The sequence below is a fragment of the Castor canadensis genome, chromosome 8 (assembly GCF_047511655.1).
Source record: "Castor canadensis chromosome 8, mCasCan1.hap1v2, whole genome shotgun sequence".
NCBI classification, from domain to species: domain Eukaryota; kingdom Metazoa; phylum Chordata; class Mammalia; order Rodentia; family Castoridae; genus Castor; species Castor canadensis.
The window spans coordinates 92,663,915-92,686,682 of record NC_133393.1 but is presented as its reverse complement, the minus strand read 5'-3'; the positions used below and the strand labels follow the sequence as shown (position 1 = coordinate 92,686,682).

The following is a 22,768-nucleotide window of genomic DNA, read 5'->3' as shown; positions in this document are numbered from 1 at the left end:
CTTTATCACTTGAGCCACCAGCACTTTTTTGTGTTGAGTATTTTCAAGTTTTACAAACTTTTTGCCCAAGATGACTTCTAACTACAATCTTCCTGATCTCAGCTTCACAAGTAGCTAGGATTACAGGCATGAGTCACCTTTTAAACTAATTATTTAAAGAATGACTCAGGTCTGTGTTTCCTAAAAAAATAGATACTACTCAAATTTGTAGGGAGATTTTTAAAATATAGTTAAGATTACTGAATATATATATATATATATATTTAAAAGAATTAGAATTAAATATTCAGCTTCTCAGTCATTATATACATCCCAAGTGCTAAAAAGCTGCAATAGGCAAGTGCCTAGCACATTAAATTTTATCGAAAACCATAAATTACCCATCCATCATGGCACTGGTTCCATTCAGTGCTGCTTCTATGAGTTTGATTGTTCTGGATGCCTCATATAATTAAAATCATGAAATAATTGTCTCTCTGTAGTTGACTTTTTTCTTTGAGCATAATGTTCTCTATGTTCATTCATATTCTTGCACATGACAAAATTTCCAACTTTTAAAAGGCAGAGTAATATTCCATTGTATGTATATGCCACATTTTCTGTATCGAATCACCCAACTATAGACATTTAAATTCCTTCCAGCATGGCTATTGTGAATAACGCTGCAATGAATGTAAGAGTGAATTTATGTCTTCATGATCCTACTTTTTATTGTTTTAGATATATAGCTAGAAGTTGGATTGCAGAATCCTATGGTAGTTCTATTTTTAATTTTTAAGAGTGCTCTTAATGTTTTTCTTTGTGATTGTACAGTTTGACATTCCAACGGTGTTCAAGAGTTCTGATTTCTCCACATCCTGACCAACATCTTTGATTTTTGTTAAAGTCATCCTCACAGGTTTGAAATATTTCATTGTTGTTTTGATTTCCATGTCCTGATGATTTATTAGTATGAGCATCTTTTCACAAACCTGTTGGCTATTTGTATGTTTTCTTTGGAGAAATGTATATTCAAGACCTCTGCCCACTTTTTCATTGGTTTATTTTAGATGTTTGCTTTCGGCTTTTAAACCTATGGACTACTTGAGTTGTCTCTTTTAGTGATAAAGCCCCTGCCAGATTTTTATAACTTATAAATATTTTATCCAGCTCTGTAGGTTGTCTCTTGATATTTTTTTGCCTTGTTGTTCAGAGGTTTTGGTAATCTCACCTGTCTATTTTTGCTTTTGTTATTTACCATTTTGGTGCCACTCCCAAGAAATTATTACAAGACAACTGTCATCATGTTATCCTCCATGATTTTTCATGGAGAAAAAGTTTTCTTCCAAGACTTTTACAATTTTAGGTTTTATGCTTAAATACCCATTTTGAGTTGAGTAGAGTTGTATATGGCATAAATATTCAGTTCAATTCTTTTCCATGTGGATATCCATTTTCCCCAACACCATTTGTTGAAGAGATTGTCCTTTTCACATTGTGTATCCTGGGTACACATATCGAATATCAGTTCACTGTGTTTGCATGGGTATAATTCTCCACTCTCTATTCTTTTCCATTGGTCCACACAGCTGTTTTATGCCAGAAGAAACTCTTAATTTCTACAGCCTTGTAATGTATTTTAAGATATAAATTGGGATGCCAGCACTTTGATTTCTCAATGTTTTGCTGGTGATTTGGGGTTGTTAAAGATTCAAATGAATTTAAAATGTTTTTCTTTTTGTAAAAAATGTCATTGCATAGTTGATGGGTTTGCGTTGAATCTACAAATGATTTTGGAAAAAAATGGACATTTTAACCATTATCAAGTCTTGTAATTCATGAACATGGAATGGCTCTCCCTTTTTCCATGTCTTCCTAAATTTCATTTATCTACATTTTGTAGTTTTCAGTGCTAAGGTGATCAACTCCTTCATTGTTTGTTAGCAACTCCTTAGTTGTTTTATTCTTTCTAATGTAATGCTATTTTAAATGGAATTATTTCTCTTAATTTTACTTTCAGACTTTAATTTACATTTTTTTTCTGGCAGGAGGAAATGTTTCTGGAGAAATTTTATTTATGCTCTAGATAGTATAACAAGAAGTTGAACATCATCAGATTAATTCATTTTTAACAACTATCTATAAAAGCTTAAGGTGCAGCATGTTAGTGAAGAATTAAGATTATAAATTTCAATGTACATATTAAAATGATGGATCCTGAGATAATGGCTAAGTAGAAGAAAAACTTTGAACATTTTCAATTATAAAAGTTTTAGTTGTGAAATTCAAGTTTTGGAGAATGTGATATTTCATTTAATTTCTTACTAAATGAACTATATAGGGACTAAAGAGCATGATATTCAATGATAATCATTCAAAACAAAATCAGTTTTTAAATTATTAGGCATGGAATCAAGGGAGAGGGAATGGGGGAGAGAAGTCAAGGGGGGAATTCAAATGTGATATATTTGATACATTGTAGAATCTTTGTAAATGCTACACTGTACCCACGTATGCCACAACAATTTTAAAAAAAAGTAAAACTCACATGATCCTATCAGGAAAATAAATAAATAAATTTTTAGGCTAACTAATAGCATTTTCACTATTGATGTTTTTAAAAGGAAATATGTACAAACACCACTATCATCTAAAGTCAGGTCCAAAGCTAACATATTTTTCTTTAAAAAGAAAAGACATCCAAGTATGATAAATTTGATACATTGTAAGGACTTTTGTAAATGCCACAAATATTCCCACCCAGCAGAACAATGAAAAAGAGAAAACAAAAAAAATAACAAAAAGAAAAGACATGGGAATAATTAAAACATGAAGGCATTAAAGTAAAAACATGGAAGAAATGAGTACTGTGAAATGTAGGAAGCAGGAAAGAAAAATTGCCTCCTTGACCACATAGGAATTTTAACAAGATCCCCAAAGACCACCAGATTTGAACACAGCAGTTTTTCCCAGCAAGATATGAATGTCCAACAAGCTCCCAGATGATCAATGTGCTGACAGACTATATCACCTGCTCAGTGACAAGTTTACTGGCAACACTTAAAATAATGTCCTATGTCCATCTACTTCTGATTGAACACTTAATAAGGGTTTTCTATAGAAATCCTTGGAAAACTTCAGCAAAAACTCTAAAGAAACTGATTTAAATCCCTGTAGTCTTCAAACCCTGGAATAATTATCCATATACAGGGATGTTTTATTTAGATATAAATGACTAATTGTTAATAAGCTATACGTTTGACTTTGTTACTTACCAAACCATGGGCATTTTCACCATGTAATGCATTTCTTTTTCTTTCTTTTTGAAAATTCTAATAGTTTATTTTTGATTAACATATATTAATTGTACAAATTAACAAGGTCCAGTGTAACACACATGTAGCATACACTAATTAAATCCAGTCTCCTTTGGTCCACCCTTCATATTCCATCTTTCCCATCCACTAGCAATCACTATTGTATATTCAGGTTGATTTCTTCACTTCCATACATGAAAGGAAACATGAGTACTTGTCTTTCTGTGTCTGGGTTATTACACCTAACATAATATTCTTTAATTACATCAATTTTGCTGAAAATTACAGATTTCATTCTTTATGGCAGAATAATATCTGCCCCTCTCTCAGTGCCACAATATATACTGGTTTGCAGATCTCTTTAGCATCATGTCATATCCTTTGAATATATATCCAGAAGTAGGACTCTTGGATCACATGTAGATCTACTTTCAATTTATTGGTGGCCCTCAATACTATTCTCCATAATGTTTCTACTAATTTACATTCCTACCAACAGTGAATGGGTTCCTTTTTCTCCACATCCTCATCAGAATTTTTTTATAATACACATTCTTAACTAGGGTGAGATGATAACACATTGTAGTTTGATTTGCAGTTCACTGATAGTTAATGACATTAAGTGTTCTTCGTGTATTTATAGGTCATTTATATTTCAAGTAGCCCATTTTTAAATTGATTCATTTGGAGTTTTGTTGTTATTGTTCAGTTTTTGATTTCTCTAAAAATTTTGGATATTAATCCTCTGTCAGATGAATAATTGGCAAAGATTTTTTTTCTCATTCTATGGGTTGTTTCTTCACTGTGTTGATTTTGTCTTTGTTGTGCAGAATCTTTTTAGTTTGATGTAATCCCATGTTTTCTATTTTGCTTTTGTTTCCTAAGCTTTTGGGGTCATATCCAAAAATTATTGCATATGCAAATGTCTTAAAGTATTTTCCTAGTTTTCTTCTAGTAATTTCATACTTTCATGCTTGAAATATATTAAGGCCCAAAGAATATCTACCATTCAATTATGCAACAATTTATTTATCCCATTTTTTCCTGAAAAATATTTAGATTCTGTCCAATGTCTTACTAGTGTAAATAATACATGAATAAATGATTTGATATAGGACTAATCTTCAAAACATATAAGGTACTGAAGCAACTAAAGAGCAAGTAAGCAAATATCCAGATATGAAAAATAAGCAAAAGATGTGAACAGAAATTTCTCAAAACAAGGCCTAAAAATGGCACCAGTTTTATGAAAAAAATGGTCAGTTTCAGAGAAATGCAAATTAATACTATAATGCAATAGCATTTGGTATGATATGAGTATTTTAATACTTTGTCACAAATAACAGAATTGGAGTCACACTGCATACATTACATCTATCTCAGCATTTTAAAAAATATTATCAATTTCATAAATGAAATGTAGTATTTTTATTTAGTATAGTTTAGTACTATCTTGTTTTTATAAGAGTAAATATATATATATATATTATATATATATATATGTATATTGCAAAAGAAAGCCCTGAAAGAATGGACCTTAAGGCAAAAGCATTAATTCATTTAAGGAGATGTTGCTCCTTAAGTGACATCACAATTTTATGAGTATGTATATTTATGCCATATGACTTGAAAATATATAAAAATTAAAACTAGCAAACAATTTTACAATCATAAAGGGAAACTCCAATTGCTGTGAGAACAAGCAAACAAAAATTGTATACATAATGAACAAATGATCTAACTAGCATTTAATAACAATTTGTATAAATACAGTATATAAAATAATTTCCATGTATTGGGTCATAAGACAAACTTTAACAAACTTCAAGAATTGAAATCATTTAAAATATGTTTTCTGGTAAAGGAGAAATTAAGGTAAAATCAGTAACAAAAATATAACTAAAATTTTTTAAATCCCAATTGCCTGGAAATTGAGATTCATCCCTACATACAACTCATAAATACATGATATAGTCAAAACAGTAATTAGAAGGTATTTTAACTGAATGACTATCATTCTTTTATCTGTTTTTATCACTACTGAGATTCCTCTCCTGTACTCCAGTGTTTTTCCCACCTATCTCAGGGATTTAGCTTTTAATTTTTTAGCAAATTTATTCATTTTTAATTGACAAGTGATTATTTTCAAATAATTGTTCATATTTATAGAGTAACATCATGTTTGGATGTATGCATACATTACAGAAAGACTCAACCACTAACATGTACATCACTTTTCCAAATTACCATTTTTCGTTTAGTAAGAACATTAAAATCTACTATTTTAGCAATTCTGAAGTACATCACGCATTATTATTAAACATGATCACCATGCAGTCTAATGGATCACTAAAACTTATTTCTCCTGTTTGACTGAAACTTTGAATACTTTGATCAATGTCTTCCTTACCCCATCCTGGCTACTTATTTCCCTCAATTTTCTTTCTTTACCCACTGTTTCTATGAAATTGACTTTTTTTAGAGTCCACATATAGGTGAGATGGTAGATTGTTTATCTCATGGTGCCCAGCTAATTTCACATAATATAATGTTGACCATTTTTATGCATGTATCACAAATAACAGAATTTCCTTGTTTATTTTTTGTATTCAATCTTATATACCACATTTTTTTCATCTACTCATCCATATCTCAGCTATTAAGAAGAATGCTGCAATGAACACGGATGTGTAGCTGTCTCTTTCACATACTTAATGTATTTAATTCCTTTGGCTATGCACCCAGAAGTGGAATTGCTGGATATATGACAATTCTGTTGTTTGTTTGGGATTTTTTTTTTTTTTTGGCAGTATGTGATTTAGTTTCAGGACTTTGAACTTGCTAGGCAAGCTCTCTATCACTTGAGGCATGCCCCCAAGGACTTTTTGATGTCATTATTTTTCAGACAGGTTTTTGTGCTTTTTGTCTGAACCAGCCCTGGATGATGATCCTCTTACCTATTCTTCTCACATATCTAGGATTGCAATAATGCATCATCATGCCTTCCTTGTTGGTTGAGATGGGGCCTTGCTAACTTTGTTTGTCTTGGCTGGCCTCAAGCCATGGTTTTCCCATGAGTGGCTGGCATTATGGGTATGAGTCACCACACCTGTTTTTTTTTTTTTTTTTTTTTGAAGTAACCTCCATACTAATTTCCACAGTAGCTAGACTAATCAACATTTCCAAAAATAGTTCATAAGGCTTCCTCTTCCACTATGTTGCCAGCATTTACTGTTTCTTTCCTTGATGATAGTCATTCTGACTGAGATGATGTGGGATCTCAGTGTTATTTAGATTTGCCTTTAATTTATGGTTCAGAATGTTGAACATTTCTCCATGTGTTTGTTGGCAGTTTGTAATTCTTCTTTTGAGAACTGTCCATTCAATTCACTTGCCCACTTATTAATTGGATTGTTTGTTCTTTTGGTGTTTCATTTTTATATATTCTGGACATTAATCTCTCATCAGATGAATTGTTAGCAAAGATTGAGCCCCATTCTGTAGTCTGTCTCCTCATTCTGGTAATTGTTTCCTGTGATGCTAAGATTTTTAATTTGATGCTATTCCATTATATAAACTATCCTTGGGACCAAAGCAATATAAAACTAGAAATCAATAGCTAGAGGAAACTGGAAAATTCACAAGTATGTGGAAACTAAAACAAACAAAAAAAATCTCATGAATAAGGAAAAGGTCAAAGAAGAACTCAAATGGGAACTGAAAAAGAATATTAATGAAATGGTAACATACCAAACCTTATGAGATAGAATGGGGATAGAATGCTTGTTTGCCTATACCTAGTATGCACAAGGTCCTGGATTCAATCTCCAGCATTGGAAGAAAAGCTAAAAGGGAAGCAACAAAAGCCATTCAAAGAGAGAAATTCAATGCAATAAATGCTTACATTAAGAAACATGAAATACCATATACATAAACAACCTACCTATATACCTCAGTGAACAAACTAGCTCAAGTTTATCAGAAGGAAAGAAATAACAAAGAGTAGAGCAAACATGGATGAAATTGACAGATAAAAAATTTGACAAATATTGAGCTAGGCTAAACAAAACATAATAGAAGAGAGGGAGAGAGAGAGAGAGAGAGAGAGAGAGAGAGAGAGAGAGAGAGAGAGAGAGAGAGAGATTGGAGCCTTGGTGAGCATCTGAGGTTTTAAGAAAAGGAACTGAGAGTTAGGCAAAAGCAGTATTTAAACCTTAGTTGATTGATTAAACATTCATAAATTTTCCATTTACACTGAGCAACTGAACATCAAAGTCAATAATGACAGTGATCAATAATTGGGAATTAAGAGTCTATAATGAAAGATAATCTCTAAATCAAAAGTTTATAAAGATTGAAATATTGATGTAGTATTCATGATATCAAAATACTCATTAATTATAAAGATCAAAGATACTGGTATTGTGAAGAAGTCTACATTTTGTTACCTTAATAAATAAATCAAAGAAGACATCATTAGTCATGAAAAAATGAACTAGTATTCTGTGATGCCTGATAGAGTTGAATGAGAAGACAGCCACACTTCTGTGATATTTCTGCTAAGGTTCATGAACCCAATCTAATCATCCAGAAATATCATACAATTCTGTATCTTTTTTTCTACAAAGGAACATTTTGAGACAATTGGTGAAATTTGAATAGGATTGAAGGTTCAGATATTTGTAATGCAGCTATGACATTTGGCATGACCCTGGATGAACTTACTAAAATCTTTCTGAAGAATGTATGCCCAACATAGTCCACACATCAATCAGTGTCAGTCAGCAAGAAGGGCTTGCTGCAGCCCTGCAATTGGCTGTGTCCCTGGGTGAGCAGACAAAAAACCCCTGCAGAAAATATACACCTGGTGTGCAAATGTTCTGCCTTAACCTGATTGGTGATTAGCAACCTGAATAGCCTGCACTCCAAACCAACTCCTGTGGCAAGATCTGAAAGGAATTACAAGCTGCAGTGACAACCACTTACCCCTTCCCATACCTGGCAGATTTAAAACATAGAGGATGCTGAGAGAAGCATCTGAGAACCTCAACTAGGAGGAATTTTTAATTCACATTCTTTCTTCCATCAATTCTTTTATTATTTTTTATTTAATTTTCTTCATTTTTTTCATTTTTGTTTAAGTATTTTGAAATTACCTTGCTCTTCATTATTCTTTTAATTTTTAGGATTTTATGTACATATTTTTACTCAATAATCTCTCTCTCTCTCTTTCCCCCTTTTCCATCCAAACTTCTTTTCTCTGACATTTCTTCTGGTGAAGGATCAATCCAAGGACCACACACACATTAGGGCCTCCCAGCTCCACTGAGAGGAATTAAGCCCAGCTTCAGATACAACCTAGTTCCTCATTCCCTTCTACTAAAGACACTTCTACTCAAGCCACCCAGCTATTGACCTGTCCCCAGGATAACACAGATTGGGGTATGCTAAGGTCCAGCTTTTTGATAGGTACCATCATAGTAACTGCAGACAGAAGAAACACAATAGTTGGTGACATATCATCTATGTGAATCATTGACACTGATCAAAGCAGCAACTGGTCAGATCAAGTAGTGCTGCTACACCAAGTCTGAAAGGGTGTCCCACAGAGGAGGTGCTGTAATTCCAGGCCCACCCTCTTCCCATGAAGTACCTAGACCTTCAAAATGCCTGAAAGAACCAGCATCAAATATCAGAAATATTATCAACATCACCTACAGAAATCCCCAATTCTTAATAGAGACTACAATTCCCAGAGTAGGAGTTACCACAGAGGAGACAATCCACATACCTCACTCCCTATATCACATCAGCCTGAAGTGTCAGCATGTCCCAACTCTCACAAGACTTATAGAGTCACTGAGGAGTCAAAGGGCCACTTTGACCCCAAACTGTGCAAAGCACAACCAAAGAAACTACATAAGCCATTTGAATATAATCTCAACACTATATAACAAAGTGATACTTCAAATTTTCTGTCAATGCAGAAGAAAACCACATACTATGAGAGTCACATATAAATCAGTACAATTATGTACCCCCATAGATGTGCAAATCTCAACTAAGAAACATGGAAATCATGGTAAGATATCAATTCCTAAAGTTCATAACTTTGTACCAACAAATTCCAAAGATACTGAAGTGGATGAGGTTCCAGACAAAGAATTCAAACAAATGAGGCAGGCACAGTAGATCATATAATAAAGAAAAAAATGAGAACAGTGAAACTATACAAGACATCTGGGAAACCACTGGAGACCAAATATCCACATAATCACAATAGAGTAGGGAGAAGAGCTATAGGCTGAAAGCATAGAAAACATTTTCAATAAAATAATACCAGAAAATTTCCCAAATCTTGGAAAATATATCAACATTCAGGTACATCAGGCACTTAGAACCCCAAATACTCATGACCACAAAATGATTTTCAAATCGTATCTTATAGTTAAATGGCCAAAGGTGCAGGATAAAGAAAGAATATTAAAATCTGCAACATGAAAGTAGCATGTCATAGTTAAAGGCAAAATCATTAGACTAACAGCAGATTTCTAGCAGAAATATCTAAAGGCAAGTAGGCGTGGAATGATGTATTTGATATCCTAAAAAATAATAACTGCCAACCAAGTTTGCTGTACTCAGCAAGGTTATCCTGGAGAATTAAAGGGGAAGTAAAGACATTTCATGATAAGCATAAACTGATGAAATTCATGGCCAACAGTTTTACATTACAGAAGATTCTTGACTAAGTACTACAACAAGAAGAGGAAGAAAGGTAAACAAAGTCATGAGAGAATCTGAAAGAATAAATCCCACTAGAAGAATATCAGGCAAGTAAGACTAAGAAAGAACCAAACATTTTCAATACAGTCCACCATCAAATTTCTAAGATAAAGAAGAGAGCAAGAAATGAACATGGAATATTCAAAACAATCAGAAGAAATCAACAAAAGGATAAGAACAAGCATATACCTTTCAGTAATAACTCTAAATATAAGTGGTCTTAATTCTCTAACTAAAAGTCATAGACTGGCTGATGTCTTCTTTTTTTTTTTTTAAAAGACTTAACAAATGCTGTCTACAAGAAACTCACCTTACCTACAAAATCATATACAGACTAGGAGTGGAAAACTGAAAAAACTCAAGTAAATGGAATTAAAAGGCAAGCAGAAGAAGCTATTATATCCCACAAAATAGACATCAAAATGAAATAGGAAGAGACAAAAAGGTCACTATACACTGATCAAGGGAACAATTAATCAAGAACATATAATGATTATAAACATACATGCAGTATCTCAAAAATAGTTTTTAAATTACACTACAAGTCAGATGTACTTAACAGAACAGATTATTATATCCAACAGCTGCAGAGTGCACAATACTTTCATTGCCACATGGAAATTGCTATAAAACAGATTGTACATTAGGCCACCTAACACATCTTAACAAATAAGAAAATGAAAATCATTTCTTATATATTATTGGTTCATAACAGAATGAAACCAAATCAACAGTAAAAGAAACTGTAGAAATTATATAAACACATGGGAATTGTACAACACAATATTGAATAAACAATGGATCATTGAAGAAGGCTAAGGAAAAATTTAAAAATACTTTCAATCTAATGAAACTGGAGGCATGTAGACCCAAGGTGCTGCAGGACTAGCAACCCAGAACATCAGAGTAATAGCTCTTCAAGTCTGCAAATAAAAATTGCCTCCAATAAAGCTACACTCTAAAAATGGGAAAGAAGAAGAATGGAAAGAGTAAAAAAAAATTGAACAGATAAAGTCTAAAGAATTTGTGGTAGAAAAAGTGCTAGACCCACATGTAGTGAATGGGAAGGTGGAGTATTTCTTGAAGTGGAAGAGATTTATGGATGCTAATGATGGTTGGGAACCTAAAGAAAATTTGGGTTGTTGACAGTTAACTGAACCATTTCATAATTCTCAAAAAGCTGGTAATGAAAAAGATAGTACAAAAAGAAAATCTTTATCTGATATTAAATATGTAGATAGCAAGTCAAAGAAGAAAAAAAATACTCCTGAGAAACCCAGAGGCTATATGTACCAGAGGTCTTGATCCAGAATAGTAATTGGTGGCACAAACAGCAATGGAGAACTGATGTTTCTCATGAAGTAAGAAGATTCAGATGAGACAGACTTGGTGCTGTCAAAAGAGGCAAATATGAAGTATGCTCAAATTGCAATTGCTTTTTTTATGAAGAGAGACTAACTTGTCAGTCTTGTCCAGAAATGAGGCTCAATAATTGTTTGCATTGCTTATAGCAGATAAATGATAGATGATAGATAGAGATGGACTGATAAATAGGTAGATAGATGACAGGTAAATAGATATAAAATCTGAGTCTTGGCTGTTGAATTATTGCTGTGAAAATTATATTTGAATAAAAGTCAAGTTCAAGGTATTGGTTTTGAAAGTACTATTTGGGGAGTTGGGATTTTTTGGGGAGTTGCTTTTAGTTTTGCATCAATAGCACTGGTTACTTTCAACAAAAAAATTACGCAGTTGCTTCTTTTATCAAAAAATATTTGATACCATGACGTATTTCCTCTGCATTTGAGAACAGGTTTTTCTAAATATTAGGGAAATATTGCAGTCATTATTTAATCAGAACTTATTTTTAAGTGGTATCAACATACCATTCTGGAAGGAATAGAGGACCATTCTGAAATTTTTCTTTATTTGTTTATATATATATATATATATACATAGAATGTATATATACATATACATTCTAGACCTTGCTACATTCTAGACTTTGCTTTGTTGAGACAAGGTCTTGCTGTGGAACTCAGGGTGGCCTTGAAATTGCTCCTTAGCCCAGGCTGACCTCCAACTTTCAATCATCCTACCTTCATCACACAAGTGCTGGCATTACAGGTGTGCACCACAAAACCCAACTTGTTTTGGTTTTAAATAGACACATAAATGTTACAGTTTATTTGCAAAATTCCTGAAAGGAAAAATTTTCATTACTGCCAACAATTTCCTTACCCAGATAAAGTAACTTGACAAATCCTGCTTAGTTTTCATTATTTAAACAAAACAAAGAGGATATTTAAACTTTCCTCTAGTGAGACATTCCTGTAAGAAAGTTGAAATCTATGTCATGAATCATGGAATATCTAAGACTTGTCTCATGGAAAAGGAATTGACTCATTAGAGATGTTGGAAATTTAGTACCTGCTGGCCTAAATGAGCAAACAAAATTTCATAATTACATTATTGATCCACATGCTTTTTTTTTTACCCCAACTCATTGCTCATATGTAGGCTGTATATTTGGTATTTAGGTTTCTGTTTCTAGACTCCAAGAAAACTTTGTACTAATTGAATGTTATCCAACTGTTTACTATATTGTAATTAATAGTTAATGGAGACAATAAATAGACTTAAATTCCTTTAAAAACTTTCAAATAATTTTTCAAGTTTTCAGAGAAATTGTCTTATTAACTTAAAACCCAGGCACAGAGAGCTAGTATTTATAATATAGCCTTTACACATTGACTGAATTGGGATATTATTTTTGTGTCTGGTTATAAAATCATTTATAATATTGAATATAGGCTAGGATGAAATGAAAAGGGTTCATTTTTGTCTGTAGGAGGGAAATGCTGAAGTATATAACAAAAGTTGGTTTGCACATATATAAATTGTGCATATGCAAATAAATATGTAAGAATGCAGTGTAGTAACTAAAGATGTGAAATTAGCATTCCCTAATTCCCTAATCTTTATCAAAGATGAAATTAACAAATTATATATAAATCTAGTCAGCTATTCTGGGCAATTGTTTCAGGGTAATGAACATTTTCTAGATAACATGCCAAGGATATTAGTTACACCTTGTTAACTGAAAAACAGGAAAGTGGCTGAATATTTTTGTAGTAAAATTGGATAATTTGTTGCATTTGTAAAGTTTATAAAATTGCATAAGGTATACAAAGATAAACTATCTCTTGGGTGTGTAATTGTGACTTGTCTTGTGAGTAAATAAACAGGAAAAATGTCTGGTAAGCCATACTGAAATGTTTTATGCTGATTAAATTAAAGATCTAAAGGAAATGGAAGCCTGATAGGAAGAACAAGGACTATTATGTATGTCCACAGGAATACTTGTGAAACTTGATTATTATAACAATAAACATGTCAACTTCAAAGTGAAAAATAAGTTTAAAATACTTTTCTTGTCATTCATTCTTCTCTGTGTTTGCAGAGATACATAGTGAATTAAATATGGGTCACACATTCAAAGGAGGGTCCACTGTAGAATAAACCAATCCCACAGGAATTGAGAATACATTATCTCCTGAGTGCAGACTGAGTTCATGTGCACATTAGGAAAATGAAGTTTGGCCAAAGGGAAACCAGGCTGACTGTGTCAGCAGATCGGTACACTTTGCTGTACCTCCCTATATTGCTTGGCTTTCCAGAAAGATGTGTCATGACATTGCCACATCTCTTAAACTCCACTCTGCTGGCATCCTTGCTTTCTTCATCCCACTTTCTCAGGGGTTTGTTCAATGGCCAGACAAGGTAAATTGTGTTATTTTGTGTGGGATTCAATCTTTATCTTTTCCAGAGAACTCTGACACATTTCGCCTTCCAGCATCATAAAGTGGTATACCCTGGAATTTACCTAAGAATTCTCAGGTTAACAATAGTAAATTTGGGAGTTCTGTTCATAGCAATATTTCTGTTTGTATAGAAAAATAAAAGATATAAAAGGGAAATTTATTTTTATTTCAAACTGAGGTTCATATAAATCACACATTTAATGCAACCTGTGCTTTTTCTGTGTGAGATGCTTCTTTGTAATAGATGCCAGGGTGAACTATATTTTGAAAGATGTCTCCTGCAGTATACTATTAATGCACTTCGTATTTTTAGTAAATGAAATCAAATACAGTATAGGTATCATCAGACTTCAAAATTGTATGTTTCATATTTGTCAATAAATGTATTTTTGTCTGTCACTGAGAAGATTATTTTTTTGGAAAAAACTGCAAGTATCCACAGATTATCACTTTAACACATTTATAACTATTAACTATAGATTTCAATATGTTTCAAACATTGTTCAAGCCATAATAGTTTCTCCCTTTGATCTGCCAGTTGTAATGACAGATGATTAACAAAATATGTATATTTGTAAAGGAAAAAATTACTGATATAAAATAGAAAATGTGAAAATATATCCAATATTACTTTTAATCCTTACTGCCTACTGGGTTATGCATTCCATGATACATAAAAAAGTAATACAATATATATAATTCAGAACTTATTTCACAGAGAGTATACTGGTTGCTGCATGTAAGGAATAAGGCAGAAAGAAGTCATATCAGTTACATTTTAAAGCTACAAGGTTTCTATGGTATAAATTCAGGAAAATTTTTATTTGTTCTGATTAGTTTGTCCTAGGTAATGGAGGCAACACTATATTATGGCATCAAAACATCTTCTTTGTGAGTTCCTCCCTTAACAAAGTAAACGTGGAGGAAAAAGCCATGTTAATTAAAATAACAAGCATAAAAATAGTATTAATGCTTCAGTAGGTTCTAAAACTATACTATTCAGCTAGAGTTCCATCAGTATAAATTAATTTCACTGACCTATGTTTTCTTTCCTAAAAGACAGGAACATTACTTGTTTACAACCAATGCAATTCTAGAGTTTTCTTTCTGTGATTGCAAGCACATTTAATCCTGTGGTCAAACTTAAAAGAACATAACTTACAAGTTAAAAATTAGCTAATAAGTTAATTGTATGTTTTGTAAATGACATTGGAGACAAAACTAAAAATTAGGTATTTTAGTTCCAAAAGCATTCAATCGTAGCAACTGGAAAACCATGTCTAAAAACTCAAAATCCAAATACATTTAAAAAAATTACAGAAAACTGTAATTCAATGATTTATTGTACATATGGAAGACATAAGTAGAGTTTCATGTAAAATCACTCATGAGAGGACTTTATGGAAAGTCTGTGTTTATGTGTTACCTTTTCAACAGGCTCTGTATATGTTTTTGGTTTTAATCAGGATTAGAGGATAGTGCAACAATTCTTATAGTAAAAAGTTCCTTCGCTTGATTTCATTGGAGATTTTAATGCCAGTATTTAATTTTTAATACTTTTACATAAAAATTTACTCTGCTTTCTTTTTCATCAAAAGATTTTGTTGAAAGAAAAAATTCAATATGAGAAACCACACTGTGACCACAGAGTTCATATTCTTGGGCATATCAGAGAACCCAGAACATCAGGTTGTAACTTTTATCTTTTTATTTCTGACTTATCTGTTAAGTGTCACTGGAAATCTAACCATCATCATGCTGACGTTGCTAGACTCACATCTAAAGACACCTATGTATTTCTTTCTCCAGAAATTTTCCTTCTTAGAAATTACATTCACGAGTGTTTCCATTCCCAGATTTTTGTGGTCAATAATTACTAAAGTCAACGTCTTTTCCTATAACAACTGTTCTTCATCTCCATGGGTATGTCTGAATTCTTTCTTCTGACTGCTTTGTCCTGTGATCATTATGTTGCCATCTGCAAGCCTCTGCATTACACCACCATCATGAATAGGAAAATTTGCACCTTCTTGTCTTCACTTCTTGGCTGGCAGGATTTCTGACCATTTTCCCACCATTCATGCTTATCCTCAAGCTGGATTTCTGTGCTTCCAGTGTCATTGATCACTTCTTTTGTGGCTATCCACATTTTACAGCTCTCATGCTCAGATACATGGCTGTTGGAGAAGATTGGATTTTACTTTGCATTTGTTACTCTGTTGTTACACTGGCATAGTGATTCTGTCCTACATATGCATGATAACCACCATATTGAGAATTCCATCTGCCACCCAAGGAAAAAGGCTTTCTTCACCTGTTCCTCTCACCTGTTCCATCTCTTATGGAAGTCGTATATTTATGTATGTCAAGCCTTCAGCAACAGAAAGATAATCACTGACCAAAGGATTAGCTGTTCTCAACATTTCAGTTGCTCCCAGTTGAACCTTTTTATTTATACCTTGAGGAACCAGCAACTAAAACAAGCCTTCAAAGATCTGATTCATAAAGTAGTGTTTTTTTAGAAGCAAATGAAAATATGGTTGACATGAATGAATACCATTGTGAGAATTCAATAAAGCAGAAATGACATTTTAATTAACCTCTATCTTCCTGTATCCATTTCACAGCTGCCTGCAATGCTGAGCTCACTGGTGCAGTAAGGAATGAATGGTGATGGTATGAAGTGAGTCTGTGGCAGTAAAAGGTCATCAAGGCCCTTGGAAAAAGGAATGTTGGGGTTTTGTACTTAAAAGTGAGAACTTCAACTATCTCACAACAAGATTATATTTTATTAGATTTTGTTTCATCCCTAGCTCACAGATCACATATGGATTTCATTATGAAAGTTCTGGCATAGAGGTGTTGTGAAGATAACATGATATGGGTGCTCTTGGTATCTCACTGCCCAGACTTTCATATTATTTCTAGACTTAATTTGTTAGGGCAGTTGATTGTTCATTGAAAAGCAGCACAAATAGACCCATATTGCATATGAGCATAAATTCTGGAACTGGGTGTGCACCTCAGTAGTAAGGTATTTGCCCAGAATTCTCAATGCTCTGGATTCAATCCCCAGAACCATAAATAAATACACTTAAAAAGAAAAGAAAAATTCTGGATGGTTTAAAGCTGTTTGCTAAAATCACAAGTATAGAAGTATTAAATATAAATGAATATTTATATAATTTGAAAAGGACGTCCTCAAAAAAAAATAGGACACCAAGAAAATAAGAATAGGCTCCAAAACATATTGCAACAGAAAACACACATTAATATACATAAATGTCTCTTAATGAAACAATAAATCTATTGAAAAGTGAATACTTATTAGACAATTCATCAAAAAGTATTATAAATACTGAAAAAAAATGCTTGATCGAGGCCAGGCTTGGTGGCTCACATCTGCAATCCCAATTACTTGTGAGGCAGAAGTCAGGAAGATTGGTGTTCAAAGCCACAGTCCATGCAAAAATCTTGTAAGATTCCAATCTCAACTAATAAACTAAGTGTTGTGTCATTTGTCTGTCACCCCAAATATGTGGGCAGATAAATAGGAGGACCATGATCCAGGCTGACCCAGGCAAAAATCTGAGACCTATACAAGAAATAACTAAAGCATAAAGGGTCAGAGGCATGGCACAGGTGCTACAATGCTTGCCTAGCAAGTCCAAAGAAGAGTTCAAAATCCCAGTACCATCAAAAAATGCTCAATCTATTATTTAAGCTATATGAAAAAAAATTTAAATATATAAAATGTATATATTAATCACTGTACCCTAAGTATTCCTAAGCACTTTTGTACAGGTCTCACTTAAACTTTGTAGCATCCTATGAGTTAAAACTATCAGTCCTCTCATTTTTTAGGTAAGAAAAATGATACTTAGATCAAATAAATTTACTGTGCTGGCAAAAAAAAAGTATCTCGTTAACTTCAAAACCCAGGCATTGTGAATGGTCTTCATGATACTATCTTTATCATTAAATGAATTTAGATAACATCTTCATCACTCTGCATATAAAACTTTTAAGCAATTTGTAATACTCAATGCTGATTAGGATGCAATGAAAAGGGTTCATTCTTTTTTCTAGGAAGAGAAAGCTGAAATATGTAACAAAGTTAGATTTTATAATTGTACCAATTATACTTGTACAAATGAATACATACAGTTTTGTAACTAATGATTGAAATTGGTAATAGCATAATTCTCTAATCTTTATCAATAGTGAAATTAAAAATTTATATATAAAACTCTACCCTCCTACTCTAATGAATTTTTATGAAATGATAAACATTTTCTAGATAACTTCACAAGGATATCTCTTACACACTGTTGACAAATTTGTTGCTTTTATATGGTTTGTAAAATTACATAAAGTATACAAAGATAAAATATCTCTGAGTTTGTGTGATAGTGTTTATGGGTAAATATATTTAAAAAATCTGATAGAACCTTATATTAGTTGGCTTTCCAGAAAGATGTGTCATGATATTACCACATTTATTGAATGTTCTGCTGGCATCCTTGCTTTCTTCAACCCAGTTTCTCAGTGGTGTAGACAGTGGCCAGAGAACATAAATTGTGTTATCTTTGTGTGGGATTCAGTCTTTATCTTATCCAGAGAACTTTAATATGTTTTGTCTTCCAGTACCATAAGGTTACTGGTGTACCCTGGAAATTAACTTCAAAATTTTCAGATTAATAGTAGATTTTGAAGTTTAGAACCAAGCAATATTTATGTTTGTACAGAAAAATAAAAACTATAAAAGAGATTTTATTTTTACTTTGAGCAAATGCTGGTAGAAATTTTATCCTTAATTCAACCTGTGAGAGTCTTTTATGTAATAGATGTTCCCTGAATTAAACTATTAATATATTTCACAATTTAAATAAATAAAGGCAAATTTAGGTGATATTTCTAATTGATATCATTGGACATATCAAAATGTATGCTTCATATTTGTCAAAAAATGCATTTTTGCCTATCATTGAAAAGTTTATTTTATTGGAACAAATTGCAAGTATCCTCAAATTATCACTTTGACATATTTATAATTATTAACTATAGATTTTCACCTTTTGACCATTGCTCCAACTACACTAATGGTCTCTGCCTTTGATCTGCCACTCTTAATGCTAGATGAATGACAAAATATGTATATTCCTAAAGAAAAGTATATTCATAACCTAAAACAGAAAGACAGAAAAATGCCTGTTGCTACTAGCTTTGATAGTTATCCTCTACTGTTCTACTGGCCAACTCAACTGAGGGTCAGTATTGTCAAACTGCTTTCTTTTAGGGTATGTGAATACAGTCATACAACAAGTGAACTGACAACATACCGCAGACAAAATGTTGCTTTCTACTTATAAGGAGAGAACATGACAGATAGAAGTCATATCACTTACAGTTTCAAGCCTTGTGGTTACTATGATATTAATGCTATTAAAAGTTTAATTTATTCTAATTAGTCTTTGGTAGGAGACACAATGCTATGTTTTGACATCAAAAAACTCTGGTATCAGTTATTTTTTTTGTCCTCTGGCAAATTTAAGAGTAATAACACTAAGTGAATAACCATAAAAACTTAATTGTTAAATAAAATAATATGTATGATAATGATATAAATGTAATGGTATGTTGTAGAATGATGTTATTCAGCTCTCTTTGAGTAATAATTTATTTCTCTGAACTCTGTTTTCATTCCAATAAACTAAGGACTTGATTTTCTTTTACAACCAAGGCTACACTATTTAATATATTTGTGTGATTGTAAACACATTTAGTTCTACACCCACAATGAAAAGAATATATGTTACAAATAAAAATTATAACTTTCATTAAGATCAGTAATTCTGCCAGAAGCACTACCCCATGCCTATAATCCCAGCTACTTGAAGATGGAACCAGAAGGATCATAATTAGATTCAGTCTCAACAACAAGGAAAACAATAGCTGTGGTGGTGCTCATTAGTAACCTTAACTATATAGAAAGCCTGAGGAAGATCACAAACTAGACCAGCCCAGGAAAAACAAGAGACTTTTCTAAAAAACATATATAACCAAACCGAGAAGAGCTCAGACCCCTTTCTTGTCCAGCACTTCTCTAGAAGGCAACAATTGTGAATTGGCACCAGGAAAGTTTTTATTTTTGTAAATGACATCAGAATTCAAAGTTAAATTGAGATTTCAGATGTAAAAGCAAACAATCTTGAAACTGGAAAAGAATGTCTCAATATTGAAACTACAGATATAGCTAATAAATACTGTATAAATATGTTATTCAAAGGTGTACTGCATGTGGAGAATTTAATTATGTGCACTGGTGTTATGTAAAATCACTGATGCTGACTTATAGATATTAATCTGTGAATACAAGTTTACTTTTTACTATGGGCTGTATATGTTTTCTCTTTAAAGGAATGAGCAGATATCATAAAATTGCAACTGGGAAAATGTTCATTGCTTCATTTCATTGCCAATGTTCACTTCTTTTATATTAAATTCAATGTGTGTTTTATTTTTTAATCAACAGATTTTGGTGAAAGAAAAAATTCAGTAGGAGAAACCACACTGTGATCACAGAGTTTATACTCGGGCATATCAGAGAACCCAGAACTTCAGGTTGTAACTTTTATCTTTTTATTTGTGACTTATCTGTTAAGTGTCACTGGAAACCCAACCATCATCATGCTGACATGGCTAGACTCATGTCTAAAGATGCCTATGTATTTCTTTCTCCAGAATTTCTCCTTCTTAGAAATTATATTCACGAGTGTTTCCAACCCTAGATTTTTGTGGTCAATAATTACTAAAGTCCAGACCATTTCCTATAACAACTATTTAGCTCAATTATTCTTCTTCATCTCCATGGTATGTCTGAAGTCTATGATTGTTATGTTGCCATCTGCAAGCCTCTGCCTTACATCACCATCATGAATAGGAAAATTTGCACGCTTCTTGTCTTCACTTCTTGGCTGGCAGGATTTCTGACCATTTTTCCACCACTCATCCTTATCCTCAAGCTAGATTTCTGTGCTTCCAATATCATCTATCACTTCTCTTGTGACTACTTTCCCAATTTACAGCTCTCATTTTCATACACATGGCTGTTGGAGAGGTTTGGCTTTTACTTTGCCTTTGTTGCTCTGTTGTTCACACTGGCATTAGCGATTCTGTCCTACATATGCGCCATAACCACCATATTGAGAATTCTATCTGCCACCCAGAGGAAAAAGGCTTTCTCCACCTGTTCCTCTCACTTGATTGTCATCTCCATCTCTTATGGATGCTGCATGTTCATATATGTCAAGTCTTCGGCAACAGAAAGATCATCATTGACCAAAAGAGTAGCTGTTCTCAACACTTCAGTTGCTCCCGTGCTGAACTCTATTATTTATAACTTGAGGAACCAGCAACTAAAACAAGCCTGCAAAGATCTGGCTCATAAAGTAGTGGTTTTTAGAAGCAAATGAAAGTATGTATTGACATGAATGAATGTAACTATGAGGTTCCAAAAAGACAGAAATGACATTTTAATTACCCTCTATCCTTCTGTATCCATCTCGGAGCTGTCTGGTGCTGAGCTCATTGACTTCAGATCAGATTTCTTTTTAAGCTGAAAATGCCTATGTTGTGTCTTCCTTAAAGCTATATTTTGGTTCCAGTTAGCCATTGATTTAAAATTCATTTATTTTTTCTTTCTCTGAGACAAGCTGTAGCTGCTTAGCATAGTGTGACTTGAAACTCCTGATCCTCACGCATCAACTTCCAGAGTAGCTGAATCATAACCCATGGTCCCAACTTGATTTACACCTCTATATAGAAAGCCAATGGCTGTAAAGTATATATCATTTTACTGGTTATACTTAATATTAAACATATTGTATATATTAATAGCATCTAACAGGAAACAGTTTTAATAAATGTAATTTAAAATTTCTCTTTTGTAATGAGTCCTACTTTACAAATTATAAGACATTGAAAGTGAATTAAATATTTGAAACAAACATGATTTGTCTACCATATATTGTCTAATTCTTCCCATTTATCCAATGGCATTGGGTATTTGTTTTTCTACTTGTGAATAATTTGGAATTTATAATATTTTTTCTTTCCTGATTATTTTGAAATCACTGTTATATCTGGTTTTATATGTCCTCTTGCTTTTCTATATTAATAAAATAATAAAGACATAAATATATGTAGACACTATTTTTCTTATTTAACCCAGAAATTTGACAGGGATTTCCTAAACAACACTCTCATGTGAAGAGCATTTATTGCATGCCATCTTTTGGAGTAGGTATGTGGAATGACATATCCAATTCAGTTATCATCGTTCATATGGCTTAATTAACATGCTTGTGTCTTTTTCATAAATGAGTAACTTGATTCTCAGAAAAGTTCACTGACTTGACTAAAGTCATTGACCTAATACAGTAGCCTAATTTAAAAAGCAAAAAAGAAGTCTTTGCTCTACTTTTATATTTTACCTGATTTTGCTAAGGTCCTACACATTTTATTGGTGTTTTTCAGTCACACTGTCTTATATGAGCAGCACTATATAATTAATTTTTCATGAAAGGTACTGATTAATAATAATGTGTTGACCTATAAATTACAACATTACTTAGTAAAAAGAAGAAACGCTTCTTATTTCATTGCTGTTGTATGGGATAGATTGTGTGGGAGAAAGTATCAAGCTTAAGCAGCATTATGGAAGTAAAACTTCTTGAAGGAGGCAGACTAGCCATAATGCAGTCAATGTATGTTTTGGTTCAATGCAGTAGATTCCCAGTTTGAAAATATTATGAAGCATTGTGCACTTTAAGTATTAGGAATTAAACTTCTATATTAGGTCAC

At 32.7% G+C, this 22,768-nt stretch overlaps 2 pseudogenes; both read left to right on the top strand.

Moving 5' to 3' along the window:
- The first annotated feature begins 11,043 nt into the window (after positions 1 to 11,043).
- Positions 11,044 to 11,590, top strand: LOC109702898 (chromobox protein homolog 3 pseudogene; annotated as a pseudogene).
- A 272-nt stretch (positions 11,591 to 11,862) lies between these two features.
- On the top strand, positions 11,863 to 21,378 carry LOC109677442 (olfactory receptor 6C3-like; annotated as a pseudogene).
- The last annotated feature ends 1,390 nt before the right edge of the window (positions 21,379 to 22,768 follow it).